Raw genomic sequence first — 9,804 nt, 5'->3', positions numbered from 1 at the left:
GAAATGGTAACAACGGTTTCTTGGCGCGTGGACAGTATCGCCAGCAAACATGTGAAGGGTGAAAGGTTAGGGTGAGGTCTAAAAACTTTAATTGGTTATTACTGCTAGGCAGTTCGTGAATGAAGGTGAGGCCTATGCTGTTTCGACCAAACGTACCAAAAACATCAGCTACTGCTTCGTCAAAACTAAAATCGCTATCTGCCAACAAGACCAGGTAATCGTCTACAAATCTAAAAACGTGGACTATACAATCCCTGTCAAGTGCTTCACTCAAGGAGCGGTCAATTTCAGATAAAAATATATTACAAAGTACCGGGGCGACACAGAAGCCAATGCAAATGCCCTTTTTTTGTAGATACATTTGATCATTGAAATCAATAAAAGTGGACTTCTTTAGGGCAAATTCATTTGTTAAGAAAAAAGTCAGAACTTCCTATGGTACACAATCGTTAGACTACCAGATTCCTGTCCTTTTAAATTTGTTTCCAGAGCTTATTGACATCGCAGTGAATGTACAGTCACCGTATACTTATAAAGCACGGATAAAAAAAGTACTCCTGGTAGAAAAAAAATGACCTGTCTCCTTGTTATCTCATTTAGGTTTGTGTTTCGTTTGTATTGCTGTGTTCCTTGTTAGATTCTTGAAATATATCGATACAAATGTTGCTTCTTTAGGCTTTTGACTCTGTAATAATTTTCTGGTTAGGAGCTAATCTTTTGTTGAGATAAATATTTATGCAACTGCGGTTCTTACCTTCTGACACAATAATAACTAACAGGTTATGATGTAAGCTTTTTTTTGTTTTGTGAAGAAAATTTCTCTTGTTTTCTGTAGTACTTACGGTTTTAATTTCATATAATGCTTGTTCACAATGCTTCTGTTTTCTACACGTAATGAATGGTACAATATATTTTTTACAACTGCTTTTGTAGCATAGAGAGTGCAATGTATCTCGCCAGGAGGCGAGGCCTTGTCAGGCGTAGATGAAACGCCTTTTGCCTCGTCTTCCTTGCTAGAATAATCCTCTTTTAAACTCTCTTGCTCATGATGTATACTTGCTTTCTACCAGAAATAAAGTGAATTTGAATTTGAATTTTAAGTTGTCCCCATTCAAACAGGAAGCGTTTTGAAAAGCCGTGGCTCCATTCCTATCAATGCAATCACGCACTGCAGCAAAGAGATGTCGATGCGAAACCGAGTAGAAAAGATCTACATCAATGAAAAAACGAGACCTAATTTTTCTATTAGTCTGAAGGAAGGCTATCACATCATCAGAGTTCTTAGTTCCAAACGGGTCTTCTATTTCCAGAGTCTTCAGGTTCTTGAGCAAAAATTAACTGATTTGTCGTTGCCAAGTATCCTTTTCACTTACTATTGTCCGGAAAGGTATTTCCGGCTTGTGAGTTTTCGCCGAGAAAAAGACCGAAAGGCACTTCTTTTCACACTTCCTGATGGCACTAGCTAGTTTATGCAGGTGCAGTTCCTCACAAAACGACACTGCACCTTTCTTCATTTGCTTCGTTTTCACTTCCACGGACCTGAAGTTCTTCTTGACAGCTTCTATTGCCTTTTTGTTGTACAAACCGGACGGTATTATAACAAAACCGTCTTCTTTGACAGCCTGCACAAGCTGCAGATCATTCGCTCTAAAAAACGAAACGACCTTCGCCGTGGGATCAGCTCGATGGCTGTGAGGGTTTGGATCTCTGACTGAACTCGTGAGGGTGTCAACGCCGTCCAAGAGATACCTTTCCTGGTTTTCTTTCGTTGCTTTGTTGGCCAGTCGTCGGTTAAGGGCTAGCCATTCGTGTGGCTTGAGTTTGGCTTGTACGCTGAATTTTGGGCCTACCTTCAGGACTGCCGCTATTCCTTCCGGGAGTTCAGCTCCTCCCAGGACTAACACATCATGGCGTCCGGGATCCTTGGTCTCCCTCTTCTTCAGTTGTTCCAAGTGTCTCGATACATGATTCATGGTGCACTTCCACCAAATCTCTGTTGTCTGGGCTGCGAGCTTCTTGCTTTCTCGATGTCTGATGGCTGCCAGCCACTCTTGGTCTTGGGCGTAGTATGCTGCCCTTAGAAGATCTTGAAGCAGCCTCACTTGGTACCACAGTTCGGACCGGAGCATCTTGCAGACGCGTTTGGCGTGGCCTACGGTGGGTCTAAAAGGAGCGAAGAGGCCAGTGACTTCACTAGGCACGAGTCGTTTTCGCAGGAAGAATCCAATTAGTAGCCTGGCCCGGCACGTTGAGGCAACGATGTTTGCGATTAGCAGGGGAACATGGGAAGGCCGGGTTGAACACAAAACAGAGAGCCCGATGTAGAAGATATATGACTAAGAAATACTTGCAACTGGGCTTGTTGGTTCATATTCGTGAAAGACATAAGAGCGCAAACTAGCAACACGGACGAGGAAGGGAACAGGACGAGCGCTGCACTTTCAACAGGGTTTATTCAGGGAAGAGTGTATATATAGCCTCTGACCTTATTCATGTTCTTAATCTCAATTGACAAACATCTACCTTTCTCTGATATGCCTGAAGAAACATCATTTCACTGTGCCAGATAATAACCGAGGTATCACTGATGCAATTGTCACCTCGTTTGATGTAGATGTTTGTCAATTGAGATTAAGAACATGAATAAGGTCAGAGGCTATATATACACTCTTCCCTGAATAAACCCTGTTGAAAGTGCAGCGCTCGTCCTGTTTCCTTCCTCGTCCGTGTTGCCAGTTTGCGCTCTTATGTCTTTCACGAATATGCACCAACAAGCCCAGCTGCAAGTACTTCTTAGTCATATTTCTTCTACATCGGGCTCTCTGTTTTGTGTTCAACCTTCGCCTTCCCATGTTCCCCTGCTCATCGCAAACATCGTTGCCTCAACGTGCCGGGCCAGGCTACTAGGATTCTTCCTGCGAAAAGGACTCGTGCCTAGTGAAGTCACTGGCCTCTTCGGTCCTTTTAGTCCCACCGTAGGCCACGCCAAACACGTCTGCAAGATACTCCGGTCCGAACTGTGGTACCAAGTGAGGCTGCTTCAAGATCTTCTAAGGGCAGCATACTACGCCTAAGACCAAGAGTGGCTGGCGGCCATCAGACATCGAGAAAGCAAGAAGCTCGCAGCCCAGACAACAGAGCTTTGGTGGAAGTGCACCATGAATCATGTATCGAGACACTTAGAACAACTGAAGAAGGGGGAGACCAAGGATCCCGGACGCCATGATGTGTTAGTTCTGGGAGGAGCTGAACTCCTGGAAGGAATAGCGGCAGTCCTGAAGGAAGGCCCAAAATTCAGCGTACAAGCCAAACTCAAGCCACACGAATGGCTAGCCCTTAACCGACGACTGGCCAACAAAGCAACGAAAGAAAACCAGGAAAGGTGCCTCTTGGACGGCGTTGACACCCTCACGAGGTCAGTCAGAGATCCAAACCCTCACAGCCATCGAGCTGATCCCAAGGCGAAGGTCGTTTCGTTTTTTAGAGCGAATGATCTGCAGCTTGTGCAGGCTGACAAAGAAGGCGGTTTTGTTATAATACCGTCCGGTTTGTACAACAAAAAGGCAATAGAAGCCGTCAAGAAGAACTTCAGGTCCGTAGAAGTGAAAACGAAGCAAATGAAGAAAGGTGCAGTGTCGTTTTGTGAGCAACTGCACCTGAATAAACTAGCTAGTGCCATCAGGAAGTGTGAAAAGAACTGCCTTTCGGTCTTTTTTTCGGCGAAAACTCACAAGCCGGAAATACCTTTCCGGACAATAGTAAGCGCAAAGGATACTTGGCAACGACAAATCAGTCAATTTTTGCTCAAGAACCTGAAGACTCTGGAAATAGAAGACCCGCTTGGAACTAAGAACTCTGATGATGTGATAGCCTTCCTTCAGACTAAAAGGAAAATTAGGTCTGGTTTTTCCATTGATGTAGATCTTTTCTACTCGGTTTCGCATCGACATCTCTTTGCTGCAGTGCGTGATTGCATTGATAGGAATGGAGCCACGGCTTTTCAAAACGCTTCTGGTTTGAATGTGGACAACTTCATGTCATTACTTGAGTTTTATCTGAAGGCCACTTTTATTGATTTCAATGACCAAATGTATCTACAAAAAAAGGGCATTTGCATTGGCTCGTGTGTCGCCCCGGCAGTTTGTAATATATTTTAATCTGAAATTGACCGCTCCTTGAGTGAAGCACTTGACAGGGATTGTATAGTCCACGTTTTTAGATTTGTAGACGATTACCTGGTCTTGTTGGCAGATAGCGATTTTAGTTTTGACGAAGCAGTAGCTGATGTTTTAGGTACGTTTGGTCGAAACAGCATGGGCCTCACCTTCACTCACGAACTGTCTAGCAGTAATAACCAATTACAGTTTTTAGACCTCACCCTAACCTTTCACCCTTCACATGTTTGCTGGCGATACTGTCCACGCGCCAAGAAACCGTTGTTACCATTTCATTCAAACCATTCTAAGACCGTTAAGAGGGCTATCGCTTCCCAGTGCCTAGCGTCCGCACTAAAGAAGTCCTGCCACCATGCCATGCACGCCAGCTTTGCATCTCAAGTGTCCAGGTTGCAGAATGCAGGCTTCCCGGCTCCCAGGGTTGTCTCCGTGACGCAGACCTTGCTGAAAAAGCTGAAGGGCAGCAATGAGAACAACAAACCTCAAGAAAAAAGGCTGGAGAGGCCGGAAGTTGTACCCTACGTACACCACACCTCTCATAATCTGAAGAAGGTGCGCAATAAGTACGGCGTCAACGTAGTATTTTCAGCGCCGCGAAAACTAGCCGGAATGTGCTCATGTATTGGGAGAAAGGAAATGCAAGAGTGCGCCATCAGACACCGAACGCCACTTGTTGGCTGCAAGAAAGGAGTGGTGTACGAGTTCCCGCTTACATGCGGGAAGGTGTACGTTGGATAGACCGGCCGGTGTCTTAATGAGCGCCTGCTTGAACACAAGAATTCATTGAATAAGAAAGGAGCCCATCTTCCAGACCACTGTCAAGCATGCTCGAAAGAGAAACGTATAGTCTGCAAGCCTCGACTGCCTGAATGCAAATTGCTACTGAAAAGCCGAGGTAAGACCGAACGTGAGCTCGTGGAAGGGTTTTATACCAAGAAACGAGGTGACAATTGCATCAGTGATACCTCGGTTATTATCCGGCACAGTGAAATGATGTTTCTTGAGGCATATCTGTGAAAGGTAGATGTTTGTCATTTGAGATTAAGAAAATGATTAAGGTCAGAGGCTATATATACACTCTTCCCTGAATAAACCCTGTTGAAAGTGCAGCGCTCGTCCTGTTTCCTTCCTCGTCCGTGTTGCCAGTTTGCGCTCTTATGTCTTTCATTATTCTTTCTTCCTAAAGACATGGAAATGAATGCACTGGTGGCACAGTGTGGTCATTGACTGTCTACAGCTGAAAATTTTCCCATTATTAGTCGACAGATACTCAGCAGAAGTAAAAGCATGTAGTGAAGCTGCAATTTGGTGCATATTCTGTCACCACCAGTGATAATCTGTAGTACACTAGTACACTTCACTGCTAGGGATTAATTCTCAAGTACCACGGCTAATCAAAACACAGCCTTTGTTGGTCACGGCTATGGTTCTATCCTTCTCATTCAGTTTTCTGTTGCCCACGTGCTGCTCTCTGCTCTGGGCACAAAGAAAGGAAAGAGGAAGAGAAGAGTCGAAGACAGAAACACGGTGACTTAAGCTGATTGCTCCAAATGATATTATGTGCCGGGAAATTAGTGCGAGGCGAGAGTATCCGTGCGTGTAGATTGCTTGCTTAGCACATCCTTAATTTGCAGCCGTGAACAAGGCTGCTGTGTGAAAGTCTAAATGTCTTTGTCATCTTGACAACAGCTGTTTTGGTCGGCGCTTCTTTATTTCTTTACTTCTCACATGTATTCGCCCGACCAGATGAGACTTCATCAAACCTTAGATTTCATCAAGTGGCCGAGTCTTCTTTGCCGGCGCTGATCACGTCACCATAAACCAGTAATCTGCACTTGATGCCAAAAAGCTGAGCCAAGCAAATGCCAATATGCTATTTGTACATTAAAGAAAAGCTCACCAATCTTATCCAGAAGAGCACTTGTAGGGCGCTGGTTTAATTCATTGGCTTCGCGCAGTTCCTTCGGGAGCCTTTTCAGTTCTTTTTCTTTGCGATGTAAAGCATCTTGAACTTCCGCTGTTTTTTGCCGAACTTCCTCATTCTGCTGAAACACCATACATTTAGGACTATAGTTATAGCAAACCAATACAGGCAATCAAAAAAAGATGAACTGAAAGGCTTCTCAACTGTTTATAGAAAGCCAGACATGAAAAAAGTGCATGAATGTACACCAGCACATGCGCAGTTGTACATGGCATTCAGATGCCTAAAAGATAAAACCTATCAAAAAGGATGCGAACAGACCTGCATTTCAGCACCAAAGAGCACAATTTATCATTTATGCAGTTGACCACCACCTTTCTCTTGCAAAAGGTCTCTGAGCTTGAGACCTGCCTAGTCCATTTTTGCGCACAGGATGATACATCACAATAGCAGTTCAGAAGTATACGCCACAGAGAGCACTGCAAAATTTGCACTTCTACTATCTGGTTCTGAGTGCACTTCCCAGTCTGTCGTCCAATCTGGCCTTTTGAGTTTAGTTTCAAGTTTAGAAAATTTCATGGATATCATGCACTGCAGAACTCATAAACCACTTTGCGTGTTTCTTTAGGCATCTCAGCTTTTGTCCCTTCCAAACACATGAGGACACAGCTCTGTACGCTTGCTTAAGGCTGGTAGAACTGGTACATTATACTGACTGTCACCTTTTGAGACTGGGTAAAGCTGGAAATGTACAACTCCGGCCTGACATTACCCTTCACAGCCCTTACTGCTGTGTTACCCGCGTCCGTCTTTGGCTTAACATGTGCTTCTGCCATTGCCAATTCAAGAAAGCCAGCTGCAGACAGCCAAACCATTTGCCTATCAACACAGAGCATCTGTCTCAGGGACGACAAACAGGGAAAGATCAGCACAGGCAACAAAGAAGCAAGGCATGGTCAAACATAACTGCACCTTTAGACTGACATGGGAGAACACAGGGACGACACAGACACTGGTGCGCAAATTATCAACTGAGGTTTATTGCGGTGTGCCCACATATATAAGCAATCGTATCGTCGTCAGAAAGACTGCCCCAGCAGATCGGTTTAAGTTTGGTATCTCTTGTCTTAGAATTGCTTTTCTTGTTTGGTAAGCAAAACTTATGGGTCACTAACACACATCCCTTCTTTTCCTCATTCCAAGCAGTAGGCTTCGCACAGCTCCCTGGATGTCTTATCTTTGGATTTCAGCAGAACTGTAGCCTGTTGGAAGTGGGGTTTGCAGCTGGCGCATCTGGCGCAACCTGCCGCCAGATTTCCAGGCGAGTTAATCTGCCGGCAGTTGAGGTTATCCTCTCTGAGTCTTTCATTTTAACATCTGCCCGTCTCGCGCACATATGCTTGGCCGCAAGATAGCGGTATCTTGTAAACCACTCCTTCACAGCACTCGATGAACCTGTTTGTGTGCCTGACGCCACAAGACTCCTCTTCTCTAGGACTGCTTTCTTCATTTACCTTCGCGCACATACCTTTTAGTTTTCTTGGTGCGGAAAAAACTCCTTGCACTTCATTAGACGTTTTAGGCACGATACGCTCTATCGCTGAGAGCTGATTCAGGAGAAAAGAGTGCATGCATCCGAGAAGGCTTGGAATGCGTAAAAGCAAGCAAGCAAAAGGACTGTACAGTGGTTCCAAACAAAACGGTTGATTTCTTTCGTAAGAATGGATTGAAGCTGGTGTCTGACAAGACAGGCTTGTTTTCCATATTAGAAGCAGGCAACTATGACACAAAAGCACAAGAAGCGGTCTCTCAAAATTTCACCAGAGAAGCAAACCTCACCGAAAGAAAGCTTATTAAGGAATACCAGAACCATGCCGCAAAGCTATGTGAAAATTCTGGGCTAGAAAAACTTGCAAGAGAAGCGAAGAAAGGTAAGAAGCTAACTGTTAGACCATTCTTCACGATAAAAACAAACCAGGCGCCCCGTTCCGAACAAAAAGTAGAAGATAGGGGAACCTGGCAAAGGAAGATAGCTGGATACCTGCAGATCCATCTGAACAAGCTTCCTGTGAAAGATCCGTTCCTAATCAGAAATTCGAATGAGGTCATCGAATACCTCAAGACAGAGCCTAGTGTGACATGCTTCTCCATTGACGTCGTGGACCTATTCTACAGCGTTCCCCGGGACCAAGTGCTAAAATGCATTGAAATGTGCATAGAAGAATTTGATTCTCTCAAGTTTATGAACGAGTGTGGCATCAGAACTTAAGGTTTCCTCGCCCTTTTAAAGGCATATCTCACGTCATTGTGTGTTGAGCTGAAATGAGAGGTCTTCTCTCAAAATGACGGGATATGTATTGGATCCACAATAGCCCCCGTTCTATGGGCCCTATTCCTTGCCAGAGGGGACAAGAGACTTGAAGAAGCCTTGTTGGCTCTGCTTGGTGTTACAAAGTGCTTTCGCTGCATCGATGACTTTTGGTCTGCGCTGACAACACTCTGGCCGTATCGAACCTTGTAGGAAAAACTCTGGAACTATTCAAGTTAGCCCACTCAGGGTTAACCTTCACTCATAAAGTCAACACAAATGGCAACCTGCAGTTCCTTGATCTGGCCTTGTCTCCGGAAACCCACTTGTGTGTGCAGTATGCAACACGCAGCGAAAAAGGCCTACTGCCATATGACTCAGCCCACTCAAAGCTGATCAAGCGAAACATGGCAATGTCTTGCTTCGAGCAGGCCATAAAAAAGTCCTGCAGCCACAAGATGCGAAGTAGTCTGAACAACCAGGCAGCAAGACTGGAAAAAGCCGGTTACCCTAAATCACTGCTTGCATCAGTATCAGAAAAAGTGCTTAAAAGACTTGTGAAAGCAACGGACCAAGGCAAAAAGCAAGAAAAAAGGCCTGTGGTTCTACCGTACATTCATGCACTTTCTCGCAATCTGAAATAAGTTGCCGAAAGGCATGAAGTGCAAGTAGTTTTTTCCGCACCAAGAAAACTAAAAGGAATGTGCACGAAGGTAAATGAAGAAAGCAGTCCTAGAGAAGAGGAGTCTTGTGGCGTCAGGCACACAAACAGGTTCATCGAGTGCTGTGAAGGAGTGGTTTACAAGATACCGCTATCTTGCGGCCAAGCATATGTGCGCGAGACGGGCAGATGTTTAAATGAAAGACTCAGAGAGCATAACCGCAACTGCCGGCAGATTAGTTCACCTGGAAATCTGGCGGCACATTGCGCCACATGTGATAGCTGCAAACACTACTTCCAACAGACTACAGTTCTGCTGAAATACAGATAATACAACCAGGGAGCTGTGGGAAGCCTACTGCTTGGAATCAGGAAAAGAAGGAACGTGTGCTAGTGACCCATCAGTTTTGCTTACCAAACAGGAAAAGCAATTCTAAGACAAGAGATAACAAACATAAACCGATCTGCTGGGACAAAGTTTCCAACGCTTGCCGATACGATAGCTAAGTTGCTGGTTCAAATGTGTTTTTATGTTTTAACATGTTAAACTTATATATGTGTGCACACCGCAATAAACCTCAGTTGATAACTTGCGCACCAGTGTCTGTGTCGTTCCTCTGTTCTCCCATGTCACTCTAAAAGCGCAATATGTTTGACCATGCTAACTACCAACTAGCCCGATTTGAAACCCTCTTAAAGCAGCAAGGACCGTGAAAGGTAGTGTCAGGCTAAAGCT

Source organism: Amblyomma americanum, chromosome 6 (genome assembly GCF_052857255.1).
Source record: "Amblyomma americanum isolate KBUSLIRL-KWMA chromosome 6, ASM5285725v1, whole genome shotgun sequence".
Classification (NCBI taxonomy): Eukaryota; Metazoa; Arthropoda; class Arachnida; order Ixodida; family Ixodidae; genus Amblyomma; species Amblyomma americanum.
This window is presented reverse-complemented; position numbering follows the sequence as displayed.